The sequence below is a fragment of the Canis lupus genome, chromosome 6 (genome assembly GCF_011100685.1).
Source record: "Canis lupus familiaris isolate Mischka breed German Shepherd chromosome 6, alternate assembly UU_Cfam_GSD_1.0, whole genome shotgun sequence".
In the NCBI taxonomy this organism is placed as follows: Eukaryota; Metazoa; Chordata; class Mammalia; order Carnivora; family Canidae; genus Canis; species Canis lupus.
The window spans coordinates 21829103-21841575 of record NC_049227.1 but is presented as its reverse complement, the minus strand read 5'-3'; the positions used below and the strand labels follow the sequence as shown (position 1 = coordinate 21841575).

The window sequence follows — 12473 nt, the reverse complement described above, 5'->3', positions numbered from 1 at the left end:
ATATAATAAAAAATCATTGAATGATACAATCTGAAGGGTTGAATTTTTATGGCATGTGAATTATATCTCAATAAAGCTGTTATTTAAAAAAATTCATCTTCTGGAGAGGAGGGGAGGATGGGGATGGGATAGTGATTATTGAAGGCTTGAAGTGAGTAATGAGGTTTGAAATCAGTGGCAGGCATATAATAGGATTGCCGAGCAGTGGTAAGGCCCTGTCTGAGACGTAATACCACAAAATTGTAATGGCACCCATCTGCATGGTTGGGAGCATCTCACACCTGTACATTCTAATCTATAACCCACAAGCTCAGCAGTACCAGGCATTAGAGGAAGACCCCCAAAGTGGGCACCAAGTCTGGCAGCATCCAGTAGGAAGAGCTGGGCATAGCCCCCTGCTCCTTCCTGCCCACATCCCAAACACCCCTGTTTTCACACCCAGCAAGAAGAAAAGCTGAGGATTTGGCTAACTATTTCTCAAGTGGAATTTCTAGAACAAAATATCTCCCAAACCTGCTGCCTAAGCATCAGGCAAGGGATGGAATAAAAAGAAAAAAGAAAAGGAAGGCATTTTCCTAGTAATTAAATCTGAATTATTCACAACCTGTTAGACACTTTTTTTCCTCTGATGTAGAATAATACATTTTCATTTCTCCCCTAAGCCCTAAATGCCTTTGCAGTCAAGTTGAATTGGGGGCTGAGGACTTTCACTTTACAGAAGGAGCCAGGGGCATAGACCATGTTCTCACCTCTGTCACCAACAGACCCTCCCTCTGTCCAGCCCCCACCCTCCTACAGCCGCTCAAAGGGGCCAGTTTTACCTACTGCCCTTAATCCTCCCCCCTTTGATTAATTCCTCCAAGGCTTGTATATTATGAGGGTTCTTTAAATTGTTGCAAGTGACCTAGTTTCAGCTAACTGAGGCAAAGTGGGGAATTTATTGACCAAAGTAACTAAACCTTGTGAAGATTAGGGATGCAGCTGCCTTCAAGGAGAATAAAAGTGGGGCCTCACCTACCCCCTGCTCCTATTGAGCACATGACTGCCTACCCATCCCCACCCTCACTGCCACCCCCCCCCCATATCCCCAACACACACACAACCAATTGGGTGGTACTTTCTTTTTTCCAGACCTGTTTTCTCCATGAATCTGAAAACATGGCAATTTGTAGTGGCCAAGCCCATGCCTCGTCATCTTCGCCCAACATCTTGTAGTTTTAATTCAGAAAATTGCAAGGAAGGCTCGGATTTTCTCAGATCTGATGCCCTGAAGCCAAAGGGCAGGCCGTGTTGCGACTGGCAATCCCCATTAAAACCATATTGTTGGAATGGGAGCAGGAGTAGTTGGTCTCAGAAAGGAAGCAATGGTCTCAGTCAGAAAAGAGTCCAGGGCAAGCAAAGCTAAAGATGGGCAAATCCATGGCAGCCAGATTCCCACAGCCTAGTGCAAGGAGCTTGGGGGGGGGGGGGTAGAGGCAGAACTCGAGTCACTTACAAGCCACGTGATCTTGGGCTCAGTTTCCTTGTCTGTAGAATGGACAGAATAATATTTTCCTTATATGGATGAGTATACGAGGGAGCACAGAACTCTGTTTCTTGGTGACGAGAGCTGCCAATTATGGAAGGGGACATTGAAATCTACCCCTGTTTGGAAACGGCTAGAAGGAGATGCATCAGGCTGGAGGTGAGGAGACTGGGTAGAAGGAGAGGGGGGAATGGAGTATTCCAGGGAAGTTAGGACCGAGTCTAGCAGTGGGAAGAGGTGGTCAGTGGCATCTGGAGTAATTGGCCTCTTAGTTAAGGACAAGAAAACAGAGACTGATCCAATGAAAGAAGGGAGAGGAATGTTCTAGGTAAAGATACTAGCACACAGAGAAATGCCAAAGTGAGGAAAACATAGTGCATTGAAGTTGCTAGAAGTAGTTCAGTGTGGCTAGAGCATGGACTACCTCTGAGTCTCAGAGGTGAACAGGGACTCAGAAAGTAACTTTTCCAAGTCATGGTGGCAGCTCTGAGCTTTGTCCAAAAGCAGCAGAGAAATGCAGACAGTGGAGCAGGGAAGAAGTATGATCCAATTTATGATTTATGCAAGTGAGATGCTACTGTATATCGATTGGAAGACCTAAAATTTAAAACATAGGGGTGCCTGGGTGCCTTAGCAGGTTAAATGTCAGACTCTTGATTTCGGCTCAGGTCATGATCCTGGGGTGGTGAATCGGGTTCCATGTGGGGCTACGCTCAGAGTGTGGAGCCTGCTTGGGATTCTCTCTCCTTTTCCCTCTGCCCTCCTTGCTCACGCTTTTTTTCTCTCTCTCATTAAAAAAAAAAAAAAAAAAAAAGATTTAAAATATAGACAATAGTGAGTGTTGGCAAGGTTGTGGAGCAACCGGATGTCAACTGGAATTTTCCGGTACAGTCGCAAACTTTTGGTTTGCGGTGTCTTCTCTGACACAGTGAGATTCTTGAAGTGAGCAAGATTTCTGGCTCATCTTTGTAATCCTCTGCCCCAAGGTGTGCAACACCTAGCTCAGTGGTTCTCAACCTTGCCTACGTCACCTGAAGAGCTTTTTTAAATCCCTGGGCCCAAGGTGCCTGGGTGGCTCAGCCGGTTAAGTCTCTGTCTTCAGCTCAGGTCATGATCCCAGGGTCCTGGGATTGAGTCCCTCAGTGGGCTCCCTGCTCAGTGGGGATCCTGCTTCTCCTGCTCCCCCTGCCTGCCACTCCCCCTGCTTGTGCTCTCCCTCTGTCAAACAAATAAATAAAATCCTTTGGGGAAAAATAAATAAATAAAAATAAATAACTCCCCAGCTGTACCCAGACCAAGTCTCTCTCTACAGGTGGCTCCAGGCAGCAATACTTTTTCTGAAACCCCCTACGTTGCTCTGACGTGCAGCCAAGGCTGAGAATCCCCGATCTACCTCGTTACTTATCACAGTGGTTCTCAACCCTGGCTGCACAATGTCATCACTCAGGAGCTTTTAAAATATACAAACGCCTGGGCTTCACCCCCAGAGATTCAATATTAATTGGCCTGGAGTAGGATCCTTGTATCTGTATTTTTTAAAAACCCTCCAGGTGCTTTTTTTTTCTTGAAGTTTATTTCTTTAAGTAATCTCTGCGTGCAATGTGGGGCTCAAACTCACAACCCTGAGTTCAAGAGTCCCATGCTCTAGCCACTGAGCCAGTCTGGTGCCCCTAAAAGCCCTCCAGGTGCTTTTAATGTGCAGTCAGGGTTGAGAATCATCAGCTATGTAAAGCATTTTAACAAATGTTCACCAGTGACTTCAATCAGTATTTCCATTCCTGCCTCCCTTCTGGCCCCTACCCCTATCAACCCAGTGACCTCCTGCGAACATCCTCCTACTTGAACTCAGTACAGCCAAGACTAAACTTGATCTCCCAGCATGCCTTGCAGGCCAATGAGGGATCCACACCTTTCACTGGGACAGAGGTTCTGGGAGCTGGGCCCAGGTTAGGGAACTACTATTCCCCTGTGGCCGAGAGCAGAGAACAAAGGGTAACAAAAGGGAGTTTTGAGGATGGTGTGAGGCTCAAGGAGCTGAAGAATGAAGTCCAGTTGAGGGCACAGAGTTTAATCGCAGGCAAAAAAAAAAAAACAAAAAACAGGAAAATAGTTACAAGTGAAGGAATTTCAGCCTCGTAACCTCATAGGCCCCTCCTAGGGACTCAATAAAAGCTTGGTGAAAGAAAGAAACAAATGAACTGGAGGAAGATTCTGGAAGTGTCAGTGTGCCAAGCCTGGCAGACTTTACATGAAAAAGTTAATGGCATTTGCTCACAGCGGGAGTTCTCCATTTTACCCTGCAGAAGACTTCTCTGGAGAATCTCCAGCCACGTTGGCCTCCTCCTCTTCCTGTGTCACTCCAAGCCAAGTGCTTCCTCAGAGCTGTTGTATCTTCTGTTCCCTCTGCCTGGTGCACTTTTCCCCCCAGATATTCGTGAGATTTCTCTTCAGGTCTTTACTCAAACTTCACCTTCATACTTCCTACCCTCTTTCCTGGCTTGATTTTTCTCCCTAACACTTCTGACTATCGAGTATGCTATATATTTTACTTAACTATCGTGTCTAATCTCGTGTTTCCCTGTTAGCTATAACATCCATGCAAACAAGGATTTTTGCCTGTTTTGTTCCCTGGCATATCCAGAGCCTAGAACAGTGCCTGGCAGACAGTAGACCCCTAGGAGGTGAATGAATAAGTAGAGCAGTTTAAAATTGCAGACTCTGTCCCCAGAGATTATAACCCAGCAGGCCCAGGTAGGGTCCAGGAACATACATGTGTACCAGGTGGTTCTACAGGAGGTGGCTGGAGGCCGCACACAAAGAAACATTTCTAAAAAAAAAAAAAAAAAAAAAAAAAAAAAAAAAAAAAAAAAAAAAAAAAAGAAACATTTCTTAGAGAAAGAACAAAAACAGGGCAGCCATGGTGGTTTAGCGCTGCCTTCAGCCCGAGGTGTGATCCTGGAGACCCGGGATCGAGTCCCACATCAGGCTCCCCGCATGGAGCCTGCTTCTCCCTCTGCCTGTGTCTCTGCCTCTCTCTCTCTCTCTCTCTCTCTCTCTGTGTCTGTCATGAATAAATAAATAAAAATCTTTAAAGCAAAACAAAAACCCATGGTTTTGTCTGGACACAGCTCCCTTGACAGAACAGGGACAGCAGGAGGCTGAGACTTAAGGGCTCAGGATCCTGGCCATCTTTACCCGTTTCTTTCCTGTGCTGAGACACGTCTCACATCTGGTGATTTGGCAGAGGGAAGCGAGTGTGTGCAGGAGGCAGGGATGTGGGTGGCCAGCTCCTTGAAGGATGCCTCACTGTGAGAGCCAAACTGCACTTCTGGGCAAAGCCCCAGGTGGAAGAAGCACAGTTCCTGCCGCAGGACAGGGCCTTCACGAGGTAGGAATCTGAGCTTGGCAGAGACTAAGCTGGTACCACACAGCAGCACCCTTTTTGCCAAAATCCTGTTTGGACAGCCAGGTTCAGCAATGCTGCTAAATGCTTAACAACCAGCTTAGGTCAGGGGTCAGGGGAAAAGGGAGTGAGGGAATGCATGCATTACAAACCTAAGTCTATTATAAATTTTACTGGTCTAAAGAATGTGCATCACATGCTTTGCAAATAATAATAATAAGACATCTTCATTGAAAATGACCCATAGCCAATGGTTTCTTTTTAAAATTCGGTTGTGAAAAAAAATAAAATAAAATAAAATAAAATTCAGTTGCGGTAAAAACATTCAACATGAGATCTGCCCTCTTAACGGATTGTTAAGCGTACCACATGACATCTTTGTCTAGAGGCACAATGCTGTACGGCAGACCTCTAGAACATTTTTCATATTGCATAAGTGAAATTTTATACCTGTTGATTAAGAATTCCCCATTTCCCCTTTTCTCCAGCTGCCGGCAACCACAATTCTATTCTTTGCTTCTTTGAAGTTTGACTGTTGTAGATGTCTCATATAAGTGGAATCACGCAGTCCTGGACCAGTTTATTTCACTTCGCATAATATCTTCCAGGTTCCCATAACAGGGTGTAACAGGATTTATATATTGCATTGTTGCATATAGTAGGATATCCTTCTTTTTAAGGCTGAATAATACTCCGTTGAATGTATATACCATCTTTTTTTTTTTTTTTTTTTTTTTGTCCAGTCATCCAGTGATGGGCATTCAGGCTTTTTCCACATCTGGGTTATTGTGAACAGTGCTGCAGTGAACATGGAAGTGCTAATATCTCTTCAAGCTCCTGATTTCACTTCTTTGGGATAAATACCAGAAATTGGACCGCTGAATCATATGGTGGTTCTATTTTTAATTTTTTGAGATACGTCCATACTGTTTTCCATAGCAGCTGAACCATTTTACATTCCCAACAACACTGTACAGAAGTTACAATTTTTCCACCTCCTCACCAATGTCTTTCAATTTTTTTTGTAATAGGTGTAAGCTGATAACTCATTGTGGTTTTGATTTGCATTCCCTAATTATTAATGATGTTGAACAATTTTTCATATGCCTACTGGCCATTTCTTATGTCTTGGGAAAAATGTCTGTTCAAGGTCTTAGCCCATTTTAAAATCAGGTTATTAGTGATTTTGTTCTGGAGCTTTAGGAGTTCCTTATATATTTGGAATATTAACCCCTTATCAAATATAAGGTTTGCAAGTATTTTCTCCCATTTTGTAAGTTGCCTTTCCCTCCATTGATTGTTTTCTTTACTGTGCATTTCATTCTTTTGGAATACTTCTCTTGTATCTGTGGCCAACCTGTGGTTACAATTCAATCATGATGTCACAATATTTTGTGTTATTCACAGTGTAACTGCTACAAATATAACAATACACTTTTTTAAAATAAAGATTTTATTTATTTATTCATGAGAGACACAGAGAGGCAGAGACATAGGCAGAGGGAGAAGCAGGCTCCCTGCAGGGACTCTGATGTGGGACTCGGTCCGGGAGACCAGGATCATGCCCTGAGCCGAAGCAGACGCTCAACCACTGAGCCACCCAGGCGCCCCCATAACAATACACTTTTATGTTTAATCTGCATTATTAAAATTTTCTCTATAACCTTCTAAAGTCTAGACATTTAATAAACAAAACAATAAAACAACCTCTAATTTGAAGAGTTGGCTGATTTCCATAGCATGACTACTCCACTGCAGCTGATTTCAAGTGATCAATACAATGTCACTGAATTCACAGTTGGCAGTTGCAAGAGATGCTCCATAGTACCCCATCTTATATTTCCACAATATTTATGTGAATATATGCCAAATAATATATACTGTGTGTGTTGTATATAAAATATACACATAGAAATGTTATTTATATACTTCGAGAGCATGATAATAGCAAAATGTAAAGTTATCTGGAAGCAGTAAGTTGTTTTTTTCTTTTAAAGATTTTACTTATTGATTCATGAGAGACACAGACAGAGAGAGGCAGAGATACAGGCAGAGGGAGAAGCAGGCTCCATGCGGGGAGCTTGATGTGGGACTCGATCCCAGGACTCCAGGATCACGTCCAGGGCTGAAGGCAGGCACTAAACTGCTGAGCCACCCAGAGATCCCTGGAAGCAGTAAATTTTGAGTATTTATTACCTTTTTCTGTGATCACATTTATTGGAAGGATTGGAAAAAAATTAAAATGCCCTTTAGCTTCAGAATTTTTGAGTTATCTGCAAATTAACTCATTTCAGAAGAATCCTTGGTCATTTCTTAATATTGAAATTTACACAGGGTTCTCTTTTGAATGTCTTCTACATTTAAAGAGGCAATCATACTACATCTCCTATATTCCATACACGATAAATTCTTTGTTTCAGCCAACTCTTAATGGATTGGCAACTAGTATAATACCATCTCCCGGGACCAAAAGCATTGGATTATTCCATTTTGTTGATTTATATATCTCTTCATGTTTCCTCATCAATTTCTATAGTAGTCACAGCTTCTTCCCCATCTCCCAATACCATATTTAAATGCTGATCATAAGCATGTAATCTGCCTCGAAGCTCTCTGTCATTTCTCATTTTCACATAAATTTGCTCATCCAGGCTGAGCCTGATGAGATCCAGGGACTCTTCCACAGTGTTGGTAGTTTGTTGCTGGTCCATGTCGTCCACCATGTTTCAAACCTATTTATTTTCTTTTAAAATATAATTCAGGGGTTCCTGGGTGGCTCAATCGGTTGAGCATCCAACTCCTGATTTCAGCTCAGGTCATGATCTCACGGTTGGGAGGTCAAGCCCCACGTCTGCTCTGCAATTAGGGCAGAGTCTGCTTGTGGTATTCTCTCTCCTTCTCCCTCTGTTCCTCCCTCCAACTGCTCCTGTGCTCTCTCTCTCTAAAATAAATATATAAAATCTTTAAAAAAATAAATAAATGAAATATAATTCAGTTAGGGGTGACTGGGTGGCTCAGTCAGTTACGTATCTGGCTTTTGATTTCAGCTCAGGTCATGATCACATGGGTCATGGGACCAAATCAGACATGGGGCTCCATGCTGAGCCTGGGGCCTCCTTCAGATTCTTTCTCCTTCCCCTTCTACCCCTCCCTGCTCATACTCTCTCTCTCTCTAAAATAAATGAATAAAATCTTTGAAAATACATATATATAATTCAGTTAATCATAAGTTTATATAATTTAATTGTATATAAATTTATTCTATTTATATTTAAATTTTTAATTTTAATTTAATATAATTTAGTTTTTAATAAAGGCTGTAACAGCCAGCCTTGCAAAAATCCTGAAGATTTAACCATTTCCTCTTGTGAGCTGGTACAAGCAGGCAGCGGCACACCCCATGACAGATCCAGCACTGAAAAGGAATTCAGTCATACATTGGTAGGCGCCCAGATCTCACTCACTTACAGGACCAAGGTAGATTCACTTTAAAGCAGGCTGGGAGGGGCGCTTGGCTGGCTCAATCGCTACAACGTTTGACTCCCCACTTCAGGGCTATAAGTCTGACCCTCACGTTGGGTGCAGAGATTATTTTGAAATAAAATCTCTTAGGGACTCCTGGGTGGCTCAGAGGTTGGACATCTGCCTTCAGCTCAGGAAGTGATCCCAGAATCCGGAATCGAGTCCCACACCGGGCTTCTTACAGGGAGCCTGCTTCTCACTTTGCCTGTGTCTCTACCTCTCTCTCATGAATAAATAAATAAAATCTTTAAAAAAAAAAAAAGATTTGAAATAAAATCTTTTAAAGAAAAATAAAAGGGCAGGGGGATCTGGGTGGCTCAGTCAGTTAGGTGTTTGCCCTCAGCTCAGGTCTTGATCCAGGGTCCTGCTTCTCCCCCCTCCCTCTGCTGCTACCCTTGCTTGTGCGTGCTCTCTCTCTCTCTGTCTAATTAATTAATTAATTAATTAATTAATTAAAATATTTAAAAAAAAACAATGGGAGCCAGCATGCAGATTTGGGGTTGGTAAATGCTCTGGTATTCAATAACCATATTTTTCTCATTGTATTTCTCACCCAGGGCTGGCCATTCCCAAGCCTAGAGAATGGCCATGGGGTTAGGGGCCCCAAGACTGGGTTCAAACATCTATGCACAGTAAAGGAAGAAGTGGCAGGGGCAACTCAGTTAGTTAAGCCTCTGCCTTCAGCTCAGGTCATGATCCCAGATTTCTGGGATAGAGTCCTACATTGGGCTTTCTGCTCAGTGGGGAGTCTGTTTCTCCCTCTCCCTCTGTCCCTCCTTCCTACTGTGTACTCTCTTAAATAAATAAAAAAAATCTTTAAAGAAAAAGAAAGAAGAAAAGGAAGAAAGGGGATCTCACTCTATAAGGTATGTGTTGTTTTCTTAAGGTAAAGTAGAAGGACAACTCAATAAAATTATTGCATACCCAAGAGATTTTTAGGAACTTAAAAAGCCATTTGTTCTATAATCCAGGTTTTCTTAAGAGCATCTATGAAGAGGGATTCCAGGCTGGCTCAGCAGTTGAATGCTGCCTTTGGCTCAGGTTGTGATCCTAGGATCTGGGATGATCGAATCCCACATCAAGTTCCCTGTGGGGAGTCTGCTTCTCCCTCTGTCTATATCTCTGCCTCTCTCCTTGTCTCTCATGAATAAATAAATACAACTTTTTAAAAAAGAGCATCTATGAAGAAATAAAATGGCTTCAGACTTTGGTATTTTGGAGATAAATGGTCAGAATTTGAAAGGAGAATATCAGAAATTTGAGGATGAACAGAGTCAGCTTGACAAACAGGTTTTATATTTATAGTCAAGACAGAAATGATAGGAATGCAGGAAGAAAAAGGAAGAAGACACCTGCATCTACAAACAGTGTTAGCCCTACCCTGATAAAAGAGAAAGGAACCATCCTACACAACCAAGTTCACTTGAAAAAGTGTAGGAAGCAGTCCAGAGGAAGCAGCATTGGGTTCTGCTTCAGGAATAATGGTGGTGGACAAGAAAGAATACTTTTGGTACTCCCAAAATAGAGAAAGCTTTCTGAAGATTTTGAAAGTCAAAGAATTCCCAAGGAGCCTTAGGTGAAGGTCTGTGTGGCAAAGAGCTAAGACCTTTACCAACAGCCAGCCCCAACTTACCAGCCATGTGAGTGAGGGAGTTATCTTGGAAGTGGATTCTCCAGCCCCCACTCAAACCTTCAGATGACTATACTTTGGTCTGACCTCATGAGAAGATTCCATGCCAGAATCACACAGCTCATCTACTCCTAAGCTCCTGACTCACAAACACTTGTTGAGATAGTGAATGTTTAATTACCATCAATTTATGACAATGCTTATTGTTATTAAAAAAAAAAAAAAAAGCTAAGGAAAAGCAGAGATGGAAGGCACACTGTTCTTTAGAGGCTCCTGAGGACACAAAAGCTCTAGGCTGGAGAAGTGTGGGGAGGGTGGGGAGAGTGTCTCCAGTTCAGACAATTGTGACAACAGGGAGGGGTCCTTAGGGTGGAATGCAGAGGCCCAGTGAATTCCAGAGCAGTAAACAGTTGTTCAGGTCTACCGGGGAACTTGTGATGCAAGTTTAAGATGGGGGTTTGGAGAAGAGCAGAGCCAGCAAATTTTAAGGAAAAATTAAATTTCGTAAATGCAAAGCATGCTGGTCATGAGACAGGGTATAGAGTCCATTTCAAATACCCCTCAACAAGGTTGGTCACATGGTTGGGAGATTATTTTCCCCTATGACAGTGTCCTCAATATCCTTTTATAGTGTATTTGTCCCTGGTGAGTTTTATCTTTCTTTTTTCTGACTTCCCATCTGCCCCAATTTGGTCCTTCCAGTCAACCTAGTAGCCTTTAAACTGTAGCAAATAGCCTTGTGATTGATTAACCTTTCTTTGTACATCTACAGATTGTGCATTCTTTCCTTGAAAGGACAAAGCACTTCCACACGGCAGGAAACAAAAACTAGACCCACTTGCACAACCCCTAGGCACTTAGAAACCAGACCAGCCCCCTTGCACAACATCTGAGCACCGAGATAACATCTACAGCTGACACCAGTCTGCACGTAATCAAGAAATGTTAACAGGCCACTGTACTGCCTTTACTGATTAACTGCCTTAAACCCCTTCAAAATTCCCTGGGCCAGGCAGAAATTCCAGAGTTGACCTTTGGACAATAGTCCACCTTCTCCTCAGGTGGCTGGCTTCCTGAATAAATAAAGCTCATCTTCCTTTCCAGTCAAAACTCATCTCTTGAGTACTGGCCTTTGAGTAAAAGGCAGCAGAGCATGGGGTTTGGTAACAGTAATATGGGTTAGGTTCTGAGAGATTGTGTGAGTGAGTGGAGCAGTGCTTACATTGTGAACTACCAGGGAGATCCCGTCCATTTCCAGGATCTATCTGTGCTTTGGACCAGGGCAGGCACTGCAATAATCTTATTTGTCTAGTCCATCCTCTTCCTCTGTGCTTGTGTATCAGCAGCCATAGGTAGGTATTTAAATTGAAAGTAATTAAAATTAAATGTAATTTAAAATTCCATTTCTTGGTCCCACTAGCTACATTTTGCAGGCTCAATGGCATTTAAGCTCAACGTTCTATATCAGCGTTTCTCCACCTTTTTTTTTCACTATTACTTTCCCAAGAGAAGACTGATACTTCTTCCTCTGGTTGCTACCCCATGAAATTTTAATAACACAGATGTACTATATCTCTGAATATGTACTATCTGTATACCTGTACTTCAAACATAAAACCAGCAGGATTTCCCACCCCACCTCCAACTAGGAACCAATATTTTCCCCCTAGGAGGCAGTATGGCCCCCATAGAGAATCATGTGTCATATGAACAAGGGCCAAGATTAAGGTGAGGCACCTAAGATTCAAAATTTAAGGAGGCAGGGCTTCTGGCTGGCTCGGCCAGTGGAGTATATGACTCCACTCAGTGTTGTGAGTTTGAGCCCCCACTGGGTATAGGGATTACTTAAAAATTAAAAAAATATTATATATATATATATATATAATTTACATATAAAATAAATAAAATAAAAATAAATAAATATTAAAATAAATAAATAAATAGAATAAAAATAAATAAAAAGATTTTATTTTAAGTATATATATATATATATATATATATACACACACATACACACACACACACCCAGGCACTACATATAAATATATGTATATATGTAGTGTAGTTGGTTGGGCATTGTACTCTTGGTATCAGCTTAGGTCATGATCTCAGGGTGGTAAGATAGAGCCCTGTGTCAGGCTCCATGCTCAGCACAGAGTCTACTAAAGACTCTCCCTCCTTCTCCTCCTGCCCTTCCTCGCTGCATGCTTGCATGCTCTCTCTAATAAATAAATAAATCATTTAAAATACACACACACACACATTTTTTTTTTAATTTAAGGAAGCATTCAATCCCAGGGTGGTACAAGTAGAGGGTCGGCTTCTGAAAGTAACAGCCTCCTTAAATTTTGCCTCCTACTTGCCTCAGGTGCCTTATCATTTTTCTAGTCCCT

The 12473-nt window shown here is 42.3% G+C and overlaps 1 long non-coding RNA gene and 1 pseudogene across 1 annotated transcript in view; both read right to left on the bottom strand.

The window, feature by feature from the left end:
• LOC111096274 overlaps nucleotides 1-10361 on the bottom strand; it is a 34459-nt gene extending 24098 nt beyond the window's left edge. The window contains exon 1 of the long non-coding RNA XR_005360794.1: nucleotides 10084-10361. This is a non-coding gene — a long non-coding RNA (uncharacterized LOC111096274). The remainder of the gene's footprint in view (nucleotides 1-10083) is intronic.
• Nucleotides 7036-7651, bottom strand: LOC100686870 (annotated as a pseudogene).
• Nucleotides 10362-12473: the final 2112 nt, after the last annotated feature.